Source organism: Rhinoderma darwinii, chromosome 8, assembly GCF_050947455.1.
Source record: "Rhinoderma darwinii isolate aRhiDar2 chromosome 8, aRhiDar2.hap1, whole genome shotgun sequence".
Classification (NCBI taxonomy): Eukaryota; Metazoa; Chordata; class Amphibia; order Anura; family Rhinodermatidae; genus Rhinoderma; species Rhinoderma darwinii.
In genome coordinates, this window is record NC_134694.1 from 103,117,141 (window position 1) to 103,132,099 (window position 14,959).

Sequence of the window (14,959 nt, forward strand, 5' to 3'; positions counted from 1 at the left end):
TCTATCGCCACCTACTGTGCAATACATGATCAACCTCCACGCTCCCACATGGAAAAAGAACATTACATTTTTGTTTGCAATTTCAATTCGTTCCCGCAGCAATCTAATGTGTATGGGAACAGCCCGACTACATCCAGCCAACAGGTTACATTCTTGTCTGTGTAATAATTTTGTTTTCCAAGTGATAAGCGGCGCCCTCCATGGAAATCCCCCCCCCCCCCCCCGCAGTCTAATGTGTATGGGGACAGCCTGACTGCATTCTGTCAACAGGAATAGGTTAAATTTTTTCTCAGTGATAAGCGGCGCCCTCCATGGAAATTTCCCCAGCAATCTAATGTGTATAGGGACAGGCTGACTCTATTTTCGTAACAGAAATCGGTTCAATTGTTGCCTGTGTCATTTTTCTGTAAGTGATAAGCTGCTCACTCCATGGAAATTCCCCCAGCAATCTAATATCTATGGGGACAGCCCGACTACATTCACTCAATAGGAATAGGTTACATTTTTGTCTGTGTAATCATTTGTTTTCCAAGTGATAAGCGGTGCCCTCCATGGAAATAACATTTATAGCCAACCAAAATGATCATGTTAAAGGTATGTTCACACGCAAACTCAAAAACGTCTGAAAATACGGAGCTGTTTTCAAGCGAAAACAGCTCCTGATTTTCAGAAGTTTTTGTAGAAACTCGCGTTTTTCGCAGCGTATTTTACGGCCGTTTTTGGAGCTGTTTTTCTATGGAGTCAATGAAAAACGGCTGCAAAAACGTCCCAAGAAATGACATGCACTTCTTTTGACGCGGCGTCTTTTTACGCGCCATATTTTGAAATCGACGCGTAAAATTACGCCTCGTGGGAACAGAACACTGTAGCAGTGGGCAGGTGTTTGTAGGCATAATGGTGCCGTTTTTTCAAGCGTAATTCGAGGCGTAAACGGACCGAATTACATCTGAAAACACATCGTGTGAACATACCCTAATAGGGAATCTGTTCTCCCCTCACATTTTTGTCACAACAGGGTGTAATAAGTCATTATTAGACCGTGTTCGTGCAGTCCAAGCAGCTTTCTTTTTTGACTTTTCTATGGACAGACCACTGCTTGCTTTATTTGCTCCAATTTAACCCTTACCGCTACCCACCGCTGCTCTTTCTACCAATTACCTTCACCACTTTTCCCACCTGACCCCAGTGAGACAACAGCCTCACATACCTCCACCATAGATATACCGGCACCCCAGGCCACGAGGCCATCCCCTTCTTGGGTACATCAGCCTCTGACGCTGGGACACCCCTAAATCCCTTATAGTCGAAGCCCCCCCCCCCCTCACCTTGCCCATTGTATGTGAAAGCCAGCATACTATGCATGGTTTAATGTGAGTTAAAACAACTAGGGGAAGGTCCCTTTAAAGAAGCTCCTATATGTTTTATGATGAGATGGGGCTATAAGGTTCTTGTAAAAAACATGTTAAAATCTATTTTTATAAATATATTGATAAAAATCCCAGTGTGGGATTGAAACGTAAACTGAAATAAATAAGATTGCATTTTTCACTTATTCTGGGAGTGCTGCAAGAATTTCTTTCTACCATTGAAGATCCTTGGATCAGGATCATTTGCTGGCACCCTGCTCATTTATTGTATAAAAAAAAATATAAATATATATAGTATGCTTTATAAAAGTGCCCGGCCCCCCCCCCCCACCGGACAAATCGCAACTAACGTCAGTTCTGGTTCAGTTCTGGAATATTGGTATTGTGGGTAATGAGCGGTGTCTTGCACTCTCAGCAGTGTCGGCGCCGTGTCCTCTAGAGGTGACGTCCTGTGCACATCCTGTCACCTTGCTTTGCTTTTACATGTCTGTACCAGTGACGATCCACATCACTACATGCAGTCATGACAAGTCCTGGATTATTAATGTCCCGCATCGCTAAGCTTTCTATATGTAAGACCCGTCTGGATAAAGCGCTGAAAGTGGCGGTATGGTGACTCAGGGATTATCTCTGTGACCCTTTGCTATTTTTTCTAATTTTGTGGAACCACCACAGTTATTACTCACCGTGTTCATCCAAGGGGACCCCCATCCTTTGTCACATAGACCCCCCGTAGCCTCAAACATTGTAATATTCCTCTTCCCTGGCACCGCTTCAGAATGGATTATTGTCAACAGCTGTGAGCGCATCTATATTCACTAAGGCCTCATTCACACGACTGTAGCCATGTGCACAACCGTGATTTTCGGGTCGGCCGGCAGCGGAGTGTCACCCGCAAGCCACCCGCAAATCGCGGGCTGTGCACATGGCCGTGTCCATTATTTCCTATGAGCCTGGACCGCAGAACACGGTCGTAATAAGAAATGTCCGTTCTTTCTGCGGTCCAGGCTCCTGGGCCACGCACGGACCGTGAAAACCATGGTCGTGTGCATGGGCCCATAGGAATGAATGGGGACGCAATTCTCACGTGGCTTTTCGGGGGAATTGCAGCCGCAAAAGCACGTTCGAGTGACCGTAAAAATCGTCCGTAATTGCGGTTCAAGGGAAATTAAGGCCCCATTCACACGAACGTGTTTTTGTGGCCGCAATTCCCCCAAAAATCCACGGGAGAATTGCGGCCCCATTCATTTCTATGGGGCCATGCACACGACCGTAGTTTTTGCGGTCTTTGCACGGCCCGGGAACCCGCACCGCAGAAAGAACGGGCATGTCTTATTACGGCCATCTTCTGCGGTCCGGGCTCATTGAAAACAATGGCGGCGGCCATGTGCATGTCCCGCGATTTGCGGGCGGCCCGCGGCTGACAGCCGCAGCCGGCCGACCCGAAAATCACGGCTGTGCACACGGCTACGGTTGTGTGCATGAGGCCTAAGGGTTACAAAGTTACCATTAAAATCAACGAGTTGTCTGTATAATGGACGGACATGCCGGGTCCCTTTTCAGTGAGAGACACATTTTGTAACCGTTCTTCATCATTACTAATAAGAATGAAGTTCCTGAGGCCCCATGCACACGACCGTAAAAATTGTCCGTAATTGTGGTCCGTAATTACGGACCCATTCAGTTCTATTGACCACGGACACCTTTCCGTATATTGTGTCTGGGCCGTAGAAATGTTCCAAAAATTATGGAACATGTCCGTTCTTTTGCTTTTTACATTTTGTATGGGAGCACGGGCCGCAAATGCGAGTGGCTGTCTGAGGCTGGCCATGCCTGTAATCGTGGGCCCTGATTACGGGCACAGCCGTGTGCTTGAGGCCTTAGACTTTTCCAGTGTCTAATTCCAGGTATCAGAATGGTTTGAGACCACCGCTTTCCCCGCATTGCTCAGGGAAAACTCTGTAGTCTAAGGCCAAATGCACACGATGCGTATTACGTGCGAATTTGCCGCGCGTGTTCCCGTGCGGCAAATCCGCAGCGTGATACAGTACTAGCAAAGTAAATGGGATTTCAAGAAATGTCATCTACACGGTGCAGATTTTTTCTGCACGGAAAATTTACCTGCGGTACGTATTTTAAAATCCACAGAATGTTAACTTATCCTGCATTTCTGCTTGCGAATTCTATCTGACTGGTTTAAAAAAAAAAAAGGCAACAAAATTTGCGGCATAAAAAGCACCTATTTTCGCATCAAAATGTAAAAACTGCACCTTAGGCCGAATTCAGACGACCGTGGTATACGTCCTTTAAAACAACAGACACAAAAGCATGTATTTCAATGGGGCCGTTCACACGGCCGTTGCTTCAATAAACCGTGCGAAGGGTCCGTTGAAAAATAGACTTTGTCCAATTTTGTTCAGTTTTCACGGATCCGTCTATGAGGGATCCGTGAAAAGGTGTCCCGCATGGGTGCAACTCGGACGTGAAAAACAGCAATTTTTCACGTCCAAGTTTCCCCATGTTCATCTGAATTCGGCCTAAAACGCATTAAAAAACGCACTATTTGGTGCGGATTTTACAGGCAGAAATGCCTGCATTTAACTGCAGTTTTGATACAGATTTTCTGCTCCAAGTTCCACAACGTGGGCATTTAGAGTAAAAGTTATGGTGACATCCATTACTACCACCAGGGGCTGAATGCCACCAACGTAATTCTATAGGAGAATGAATGTCAGGATTTACTATAGCTATTCTAGCTAAAGGAGAGCGGAAGGAGAGTATTTTTATGTAGGTTGAGTGACTGAGTGGCGAAAGACAGCTCTCCATGAGCTCCAAAATGGCTGACTTTGGTTGCAACTTCATGTCCACAGTTACACAAGGAAGATCCAAAACTCGTGTGGTTCTAAAAAATAAAAAAAAATAACTATATATAGATCTATCTATCTATCTATCTATCTATCTATCTATCTATCTATCTATATATATAAGAAATGGACGAGGAAGCAGCACTTGGATATTTTTGGAGTGCTGCTTCCTCGTCCATTTCATGTGTTGATCCCATTGAGAGGTCACTCCTCTTGAAGCTCTGCACCCACTGCTAGGCGCTTTGGTCACAGTGATGCTCCAGTTACTTTGTTATATATATTTTATATATATGACAAATTTTTCATATGTTATATATATATATATATATATATATATATATATATATATATATATGATTATTAGTATTTCATTTCATCAAACTGTCTCGTAAAATGGGTTCTGGTTTTGCCGGTATTGAATTTGCAGTTCACACAATGGCCACATTAGAGCACAATATATTCCATAGCACTAGGGAGATTCTGTAGATGTTGTTTTCAGTAAGGATGGATTCACACGTGGCATCATTTTCATAGCGGAGGACTCAGTTGCACAAATTTATACCATGGATGGAAAAAACATCCGCAACAAATACATGGTTTACATTTCCCAGTGTTTTCTATGTGTATTGCATAACTCCATCATAGGCTTGAAGGATATGTGAAATTGCGCACCGAAATCCACAACACCAATCCGCAGCAAATATGCCACAAAATTCACAGCTTTTTGCTGCAGAATTACTGTAGTAGATTTTGTGGCAGATTTTTACATTACATGTAAATGTACCCGAAAAAGGCATCTTGACCTAAGCATTCGGGGGCTGTCGTAGGTTTGTAACCCGGAAATATTTGTGAGTATTAGGCAGATTTAGGTCAGTCCAGTAATCTGGAATATCCAATAATCTGGTGCAGTGATTGTACCTAGGATAAGTAGACCAGGAGATAATGGGGTCCACTGCCACCCTACATGTTCCTGGGTGGCCAATGATCATCTATGATCAAGAACAGAGTGGAGGCCTGAGAGAAGACGGCGCGTGATCTCGCCAACGTTGCCAATTAGGTGAGTATAACTGGGGGAGGTGGGGAGGGCTCCTAAACTCACTTTAAAATACTGTATATTAGTATCCATTTCATCTGAGATTTTTGTGCGTATTAAGCGGTATGAATGATGGGGTAGCTGTCCATACAATTTAAAGGGAATTTTATTGCCATTAATCCCCTAATATGTAAGTGTTACCAGAATCCCCTCCTTTTAGTGGGGGCAATACAGGTTACATAGAGGAGCAGGAGGGGGGAAATCACATGATGTCCCCTGCATCTAATTTGAGGAGTAGCGAGGGAATGTCATGACACCCGTCTTTATATAGAGATTACAGGGTGTTCTGGTGACCGTAACGGGAAGAACAAGCTCGCGGTATTTCGTTTCCCTACACCTACTCCCCCCTATTACATGGTTGGAAAGGGAGCGATTCGGGAAAAGCTTTATATTAGGGAACATCTGTAAATACATCTCCTCTATGTGTAATGAAGGTGAACCTTTACATTGTTGTCCACCAAAAATGATGGGATCATCCGATGACCCATTGTGTATTGGGGGCTGCCAGACACCCTCAAGCACCCACTTTTGGACGGTAACTTCCCGAGATGTGTAGAATCAGAGGTGTCTAGCTTCCCCCTATGGCCTCATTCACACGAGCGTGTTTTTCGTCAATGTGCTGTCCGTTTTAACAATAGACAGCACACTAACCCATTCAATTCAATGGAACTATTCACAGCTTGTGTCCGTTGCGAGAAACTTACTGTATGTCCTATTGGTCCGTTTTTGCAGACCGGACTCGACCATTAACGGGTGCGTGAAAAAAACGGACATCAAACACAATACAAAACAAAATGGACTTGAGGATAATTTATAACCACTAACGACACAAAAAAGTAATTATTGTTTTCTCTGTCACTTTTAGGTCTCTCATTCCGGAAATGTTGGGAGAGAAGTAATGGGTTAAAGGATGAAGCCGATTTAACAATGAGGTAATCGTAATGACATGTTTAATGAGTCACGTGATCGGCGCTTTGCAGGAACAAAACCCATTCAACGCAACGCATTGAATGGGTTAAAGGGTCAATTAAAACGGACGCCCAACACACTTTCCCCTGCACCCTGCAGCAGCCCCCGGTCCTGGCAGGTCCCTGTGTTTTGCGGCATCCGGCAGGAAGGTGAATTTGTGTTGTAGTCTGGTAGATGCTGAGCTGCAGTAATGGGATTATCCTAATTAGCTCTGATTCCTGAACAGGCTAATCTGCTGCAGAGACACAGAGCCTGGTTGCGAGGCAGGGTAAAGCCTTATTGGATGCCAAGGGGTCCATCTCCACCAATCCCCGTCCTCATATCAGCCACACGTACACCTGGAGGGATATCCGCAGACCAATAGCAGTGGCACCGCACATAGACAAGTAACGTGATTGGATGCAGAATTTCTGTAGTGATAGAGATAAGTTCAGTGGGAGAACTTGCAACAAACACACAAATACAATGTACAGCACATTGTGTATATAAACACAACACAAAACCAACACACGGCAACTCAATGTCAGGAAATAGCCAATAATGCAGTGATCAGGTGGTCCTCAGGACATAGACTGGTACAACGAGGGCACATGTGCCTTCCAAGCTGTGTTTATATCTTCATGTACAGACAGACAGTGGTGCCCGGGAGGGAAGGGGTTACTGGCAGCTCTCGAGGAGCAGCGGCGCTGCGCCTGACTCCGTCTGCTGAGTCCCAGGATACAGCCAGGTCACCGGGATACATAATAAATACACAGACATTTTCTGTTCCATAAAGTAAACCATTTAACGCCTCGCTACCATTAGATAGTTTTTGCTTTGAAATAAAGGCTGCGATTTTTAACGCTTTAAATACCCCAGTGGATTTAGATCTGTCGGACCCGGTTTACACAGCGCAGTCGGGCGGTGTTTGTATGGTGCGGTATTTTACCTATACAGTAGCGCAGCTTCAGCTAGAAACAATGGGAAATGTATGAATTGCATTATTAAGCCCTTGTCGCTTTTTTATTTTTATTATTTATCATCCATGGCACGGTCCGTCCTATCCCTGATGGGTTTTGTGTTGTTTTTTTTTTTCACCATTGACATCAATAGGAAAAACAGAAACTAAAAATGCAACCATGTGTTTGTTTGTCTTTTTCTTAGATGTGGTACCGCTTGTACTTTTTATAAGAGGCTATTTTAGAGACATTTTTACTATTTTGTATTCTTACGAACTGTGTGAATGTTGCACTAAAATCCGTCATTTTATTATTATTATATTATTATTATTATAATAATAATAATTGTCAGATTCCTGAATGTCCCTGTGTGAACTCGTCCATACTTCACATTCAAGTAAACAAGTACTGTCTAAGATCATTACATTGCATTGCTCCATGGGACCAGGTCTTCACTTTATCCTACAAGTCGTACTGCTCTAAACAAGTTATTATAAGGCCTCATACACACCACCACATTGGTTTTGCTATCCGTAAAACCCACTTGTGACCGGAAAAAAAATGTTGTTGTGTGTCCGTGTGTCATCAGGACTCATGGATCCATAACAATTCACCAGTATTATTGAACCCGCAAATCCAGACCGTAAAATGACTTGTCCTAAGTGTTTGCAGTCCGGATTCGCGGCCCCAGCACGGATCCGTGAAACCCACGGTCATGTGCATGGGGTCATAGAAATGAATGGGTCCGCAATTTATCCACAAAAATGCGGATAAATTGCAGCTGGCCACAAAAGTGCAGTCATGGGCATGAGGCCTAAGGTAGTAGTAATTCGAGGGAGGGTATTCATTTGGTTTTATGTGTTTATTGTGAAAAATCTAATTGGATTTTTCTGCGGTCACAATATCGCATGTAGACGTGATGTCATGTGATCCAATTTACATGTAATATTGCACACGCAGTGTGATTTAGATGGCATACGCACTTGCGATGATCGTGCGCATTTAGTCTCCATGGAGCCCATTTTAATTGGCCAAAAACAGTGAGGAAGGTCTATCAAAACTGGTGTAAAGGAAACGTGGAGTAGTTGCCCATAGCAACCAATTAGGTTGCTGCTTTCATTTTCCAAAAGGCCTCTGAAAAATGAGAGGTGGAATCTGATTGGTTGCCATGAGCAACAGCTCCACTTTTTCTTTTCACTAGTTTTGATAGACCTTCCTCACTGTGTTTGCTGTTGTTTATATTTTCCTATTGCCTATCCTTTCACACACTGGGCCTTATTTATCAAAACTGGCTCAAAGAAAACTGGTCTTGTTGCCCACAGCAATCGATCAGAACTCCGCTTTAATTTTTCTTAAATTGCTCTGGAAAAATTAAAGCGTTGTGATTGGTTGGTATGGGCAATAAGGTCATGTTTTTCTGGAAGACAGTCGTGATAAATAAGGTCCAACATTGCGTTTTCCTTAATGGTGCTTTTTTGATCTTTTTTTGACATAGGCTAAAAAACTGCATGTGTGAATGCAGCCTAAAGTATATTCAGACAAAGCGGTCATGTCATGGTTTATTGCCGCAACTACCGCAAAATTACTGCAAAAATGCCACCGTTTTTTGCTTAAATCACAGCAAAATCGCAGCATTTTGCAGGAATTTTGCAGTAGTCGCAGGAAAAAAATATGACGTGACTGCTACGTCTGAATATAAACAGGGGATGTGCGTCTGACATTATGTAAACTGTATGGGAATCGAACTATCGTATTATTTATTTATTTATTTATTTCAGTTACTTATATAGCGCCAACATATTACGCAGCGCTGTACAGAGGTCCACTTTTTTACTGTCCCCATTGGGGCTCACAATCTAAATTCCCTATGGGTATGTTTTTGGGGTGTGGGAGGAAACCGGAGTACCCGGAGGAAACCCACGCAAACACGGGGAGAACATACAAACTCCATGCAGATGTTGTCCTTTGTTGGATTTGAACCCAGGACCCCAGCGCTGCAAGGCAATAGTGGTTTGTCCCCGTACAGTTTATATTGGCCCTTAAAGCTACATGCACATGTAAATTCAAAACTGCAGATAAACTCATGTAATTCTGTAGGTAAAACTCGCACTTAATAGTGCGTTTTTTTGCATTTTTAGGCGCGGATATTACATTTGGATGCGTAAAAAGGTGCAGATTTAGATTTAATCCTGCGGATTTTGGTTCGTTTTTTTTTTAATAAACTTGTCAGATACAATTCTGAGCCGGAATGTCAAGAATAATTGACATGCTGTGGATTTTAACTCTGCACCACAAATAAATTTACGTGCGGAAAAATTCTGCAAGTTGTAAATGAGATTACTTGAAATCCCATTTGCTGGTTCTTGTATTATGCTGCGGATTCGTCGCGAGACATATTTGTATCTGCTGAGAATAAACAATGTGTGTTCCTTTTAAATAACAGCAAGCAGAGATCTTGAATTGATACATTAAGTATATTGGAAAATTGTATAGCTTTTCATTGAAAAAAATATGTATTTATTTGCTAAAACCGGAATATGCCTTTAATTTATTAGTGGTTGTCAGTACGTTGTCAAATGATGTTCTAGGTTTCATAAAATCTGCTGTAAAATGTTTCCATGTTCCGAATTTTATTTCTTCTGCAGGCGTGGAAAATAATCTCTACATCTGTCTATATGAGAGATGCATTTTTTCGGGCCAGTCCTGAGTGTGACTGTGCCTGGAGGAGGACAGAGGAATGCAGCTGCTCGATCCTCACATACCTCTGTAATATGGCGGATATACCATAGGGTGTACACTGGCAGTGGGCGAGCAATACATAGCTTGTCGTGGGATGTAATTGTTCCACCTACAGATATGGGACCAACTGCTAGAATTCTAACATCCATTTCCTTTCATTCCTTTACTTACCAACTGTACGTAATTTACACGGACAGACCCAGGATTTAAGGGTAAAATGCTGGAAAAGTTTATTTGAGTCTATTAAGGTATTTGTGAAAATGGACAAAAATAGGACATGTCCTATTTTTTCTCGGCCCGTTCACACGGTCCGTTAAAACAACGTCCGTGTGAACAGCCCCATAGAAATACATGCAGCCGTGTGACGTCCGTAAAAAAAAAACGACCGTCACACGGACGATTTCAACACTCGTCAGATTAAGGCATAACTCCAACTGGGGCTGTTACCAGGCTATCCTAGAATCTACGGCCAACATCTATGTTTCCCAGGAGTTTTATATTGATGCTCTTCTATCCTTACGATTGGTCATCAATATAAGATCGGTGGGGATCCGACTCCCGGCACCCCCAACGATCAGCTGACTGAACAGGCCGCGGCGTTCGTCGAGCACAGCCTTTTCCCAGTTTACAGGCACAGCGCCGTACACTTCCAAAGTGGCTGTGCCTGGGATTGCAGTTCTGGTCCCATTCAAGTGAGTAGGACTGAGTTGCAATCCCAGGCACAGCCGCTATGGAAGTGTATGCCTGTAAACACTGAAGCGTGCCAGTAGTCGGACTCCCACCGATCCTATATTGATGACCTATCCCATCAATATAAAAGTCCTGGAAACCCCCTTTAATACACATAAACACACACATGCCTAAATCGTCTGAGCATTTTTTTTTTAATCGGGAAATTGAGATAATAGGCTGCCAGGCACATATTGTGCCGCTTATCCACTAAGGAACAAAGGCTTAATTAGACTCCAACGTGTCAAATACTTACTTTTTTGCAGATCTTGGCAAGTTTATAGGGAGTCCCCACCAAGTCGCTGATAACGCTGGCTAGATATAGTGGAAAGCAGTGGCAACATACGTCTGTTACATCTTAGTTCTTGCATAGGTGTAAAAAAGCACTTATTCTCCCACATACCGTTTGCAAACTAGGTTGCAAGTGTCCACCAAACCGGGAAGCGTCCTATATTTTGAGCTCCCACCCCTCCCCTTCCCCTCTGCAGTTGATTGACCTTCCAGTTGATGGAACAGTATATGACCCAGAAGACAAGCAGAGCCGTCGGTCAACTGCAGAGGGAAAGGGGAGGGGTGGGAGGTCAAAATACAGGACACTTCCCGGTTTGGCGGACACTTACAACCTAGTTTGCAAACGGTATGTGGGAGAATAAATGTACTTTTTACACTTATGCAAGATCCAAGATATGTAAGAGATTTACCTTGCCACTGCTTTTCACTATACCTAGCTAGCGGGGTCAGCAGTTTGGGGGGGGGGGGGCAAAACTGATGACAGACTGCCTTTAAGTTCAGGATTACTTGGGTTTGAATGGTGAGTGCAGTAGTTCACTATCTCACTGGCGTTGGACTGTTGTCACTTCCTTTCTTGTCCACCAGAAGACGTAATCCGCTTTAGTACCCTATCACCCATCATCAGATTAGACTGTGATAATCTCTGAGAGTGATTGGCCAGATTATCCCCTCTGATGCCATAGACTGCTGGGCGATACTTTCCATGTGTGATTCCCAGTTAGATAACAGCTTGTCTGTTGTGGGATGAATCTGGGGGCATGAAATGCAAGAACTAGAACATACGTGTCTTGCTTTCCTGGAGATTTGTGGCCTACATGCATTGGTTACAACAACCCAGTGCCTCGCATGGTAAAAAGGGCTTCGAGTGTAGGATTACTATTAAACCCTTAAAGAGTATGTGCACTTTTGGAAGCAGTTTTTGTTTTGTAGGCAATGAAGCAACTTTGCAAATATTCTTGTTTAAATAATTACCCACTATACTACCGTTTTGTGTATAAAGCTCCTATGTAGACCTATGTGTCGTCGTGGTTACATACTACAAACAAACCCTGTGTGTAGTCTGTTCCTGCCGTCATGTGTTACTCCCTTTCATCTACCTCTCTTCTGTCTGTAAATATTCAAGACAAGAAGGCAGAGGGAATGTAGGGAGCGTACGAATTCAGAGCTGCCTTCACGATTCTGCAGGCTTCAGAGCTGAAATCACCCCACATTCCTGGCTGTCTCAATGTCTGCACAGAGCTTGCTTTAGGGCACGTTCAGACGTGGCCAAGTTTTTCCGCTGTTGGTGCAGATTTGGGGCAAATACGCAACGAATCTGCACCAACATTTGCATATTTGACAGGTAATTCAGACGTTGCAGAAAACACAGCGGACTTGCCACAGATTTCAGTTTTTGCATTGCAAAGGCTGAAATCCACAGTGAAATTCCGCTTCTTCTCCGCAACACACAGTGCCTGCTGCGGACTGAAAATTCTGCACCGCAGCCTATGGTCCGCAGCGGAGTTTTCCACAATGTCTGAACTAACTTGCCTAAAAATGTATTGAAACAAATGTAAAAAACGGCCGCTGGAGAATTCCACAGCAATTCCGCCACGTCTGAATGTGTCCTTAGCGATTTTCCATTTGTGAAGTGTACAGACATTTGATGTAGGAAAATCTAACTTTCCCACTGAACTATATATGGGTCAGTTCACACAGAGTTTTCTGTTGCTGATTTTGATGCGGAAACTGTGTAGGAATCAGCGCCAGAAAACGTTCGAAATCGTCCCCTATTGATTTCAATTGGAGGCATAGGCCTTTTATTTCCCAGGCGGCTTTTGGCCGCTTGCGGAAAAAAAAGCGGAATGCTCGGTTTCTGCCTATGATCCTCCATTCAAATCAATGGGTGGCAAGAAAAAACGGTAGCACTAGTTTCTGAGCATTTTTTGCCTGCGGTTCTTGCATTACAGTCAACGGGCATGAAACGCTGCGAAAAACGCAAGAAAAAGAAAGCATTAAAACAACGCTGGCAGCTTAAAATCTGCCTCAAAATTTCGAAAGGAATTCCGAAGCAGATTTTTTTTCTGCCTGCAAAAGCTAAAGGCCCTTGTACACCGGCCGATAATCGGCTGGTGCAGCGAGCACCGATCAACGAGACATCGTTGATCGGCACTTGTTTGCTTCTGTCACACGGAGCTATGGATGGGGACGAGCAGTCGATACTCCGATCGCTCGTCACCATACGTTATTATCGTTTACACAGGGAGATCTGCTGCCGACAACGATAATATTTAACTTTTTTAAAACAATACGACCAGAAGATGATCAAGCGTTTGCTCGTTAATCTACCGATCGCTGCCCTTTTTATACAGGGCAATTATCGGCAACAAGCATTCTATGAACGCTCGTCTGCCCGATAATCGCCCAGTGTAAAACCCCCTTAAGAGCTAAACTAATCTGTTGTGGCTGACAGCAAGTTTGTTGACTGTTTCCAGTAGCAACCAGCAGAATTGCGAATACAGCTCTGGACTATAATACAGGCAGCAACAAGAAAATAATGTACTGCATTTACAAAGTGACTAAACTTGATATCTAGGTAAAATGAGGTTCAGAAGTGAACATACGGCTTCTGTGCAGAAAAATAAGAGGTTTTTAATTTTTCCTTGGCCCCAGACTCTACCATAAAGCTGAAGTATCTGCAATATAACAGGTTAGCTTAAAAGTAAGTAGTGCTGTGAGATAAGTGTCCTTGATCTTAGTCCATTCTCCCAGCATTACCACTTTATATAGGAGAGGCATTATGCCGCATAGGAGAATAGGAAGATAATGGATCTGGTGTCAGTTGCTTGCTGGGTTCAGCTTTCAGGACCACTCTTATGTCAGTGCTCATCTAGTTTGAGATGCCTGCACATTATCCATTGACTAGAAATGGACTGCCCTGTTCTCTGACTGACATTGGTTTCTGCCCACGTCTGACCTGGTGTGGAATCCGCAGGGAGGTGTGCGAGCTCTCGGCTGGCTGCTTTCTCATAGCCAGAGATCTATCCTACATTCGTTCTGTCTCCTCATGAGAAGATTAAGCAATGTTGTGGTCTCTGTGAGATTATGTTCTGTTTATTTTCTTGTATCTTTATAGGAGTTTTTCTGAAACAGCACTTCAAACCCCTGCTGGAACTTGAAATTAAATGATAAAATTCTATTACCTTTAGCCACCACTAGAGGGAGCTTAGGGGCTTAGTGCATACTATTTTAATATTGAGTTCAATGTATACAGTCAGCCCATAAGCTCCCTCCAGTGGTGTCTGGTGGCAGACAGAATTTTTTAATTGAAAAGGAATGTATCGCCAGAAAATGGCATGCTGGATTCCTTCATAATCATGTACAGCAAATAGAATAGAAAAATATACAGTCAGAAAAAAATATATGTTTTAGCATATAGTTTAATATTTAAGAAAAATATAAGTTATACTTTCCCTTTTAAATGCCTGTTAATTACCATTCAGAGACTGAAAATGTGTACAGACTAAACCATCTTTAGAGCTGAGAGCCGGTTACAATGTATTCAATCTATTAAATACACCAGGAACATGAATATCTCCCCAGTCCTGAAAGTTTGCTACATTGTGTCAGTGTAGGAAAAATGTATCAGTTTGTTTAGCTCACAGAGGATTGCCTGGAGTCAGAGGAGAGGATTTCAGCCTCTAGATAATGAGTATATTAGAAAGTGGCAGAAATTAATTATACAGTGATTAAAGGAATTGTCCTATAAAAGAAAACCCCTTCTTAACCCCCTCCCCTCCTCAGCTGATCATTGCTAGCTGCAGAAACCCCTGACAATCAGCTGTTATCATTGGGGAAGCTGTGGACGCACACGGTGCGGTGGCACGTTAGGAGAAGTATAGTATTACACGGTGCCCATTGATCAACCAATATGAATACATGGTCAGACCAGAGTAGGAGTTACTCTTTCCATTTTATGTACATATTCCA

General features: G+C 43.2%; 1 protein-coding gene and 1 long non-coding RNA gene across 6 annotated transcripts in view; one reads left to right on the forward strand and one right to left on the reverse strand.

Moving 5' to 3' along the window:
- BBC3 (BCL2 binding component 3) overlaps positions 1–14,959 on the forward strand; it is a 93,349-nt gene that overhangs the window by 14,355 nt on the left and 64,035 nt on the right. For all 5 annotated transcript variants that reach the window (XM_075836047.1, XM_075836050.1, XM_075836052.1 and 2 more), the window contains one exon: positions 6,190–6,256. The gene's annotated coding sequence lies outside the window, so the exon portion shown is untranslated. The remainder of the gene's footprint in view (positions 1–6,189; positions 6,257–14,959) is intronic.
- LOC142659672 (uncharacterized) lies at positions 6,120–11,162 on the reverse strand. The gene is made up of 2 exons (XR_012850357.1): positions 10,956–11,162; positions 6,120–6,703 (listed from the first exon to the last, which is right to left on the reverse strand). It is a non-coding gene; the product is annotated as an uncharacterized LOC142659672 (long non-coding RNA).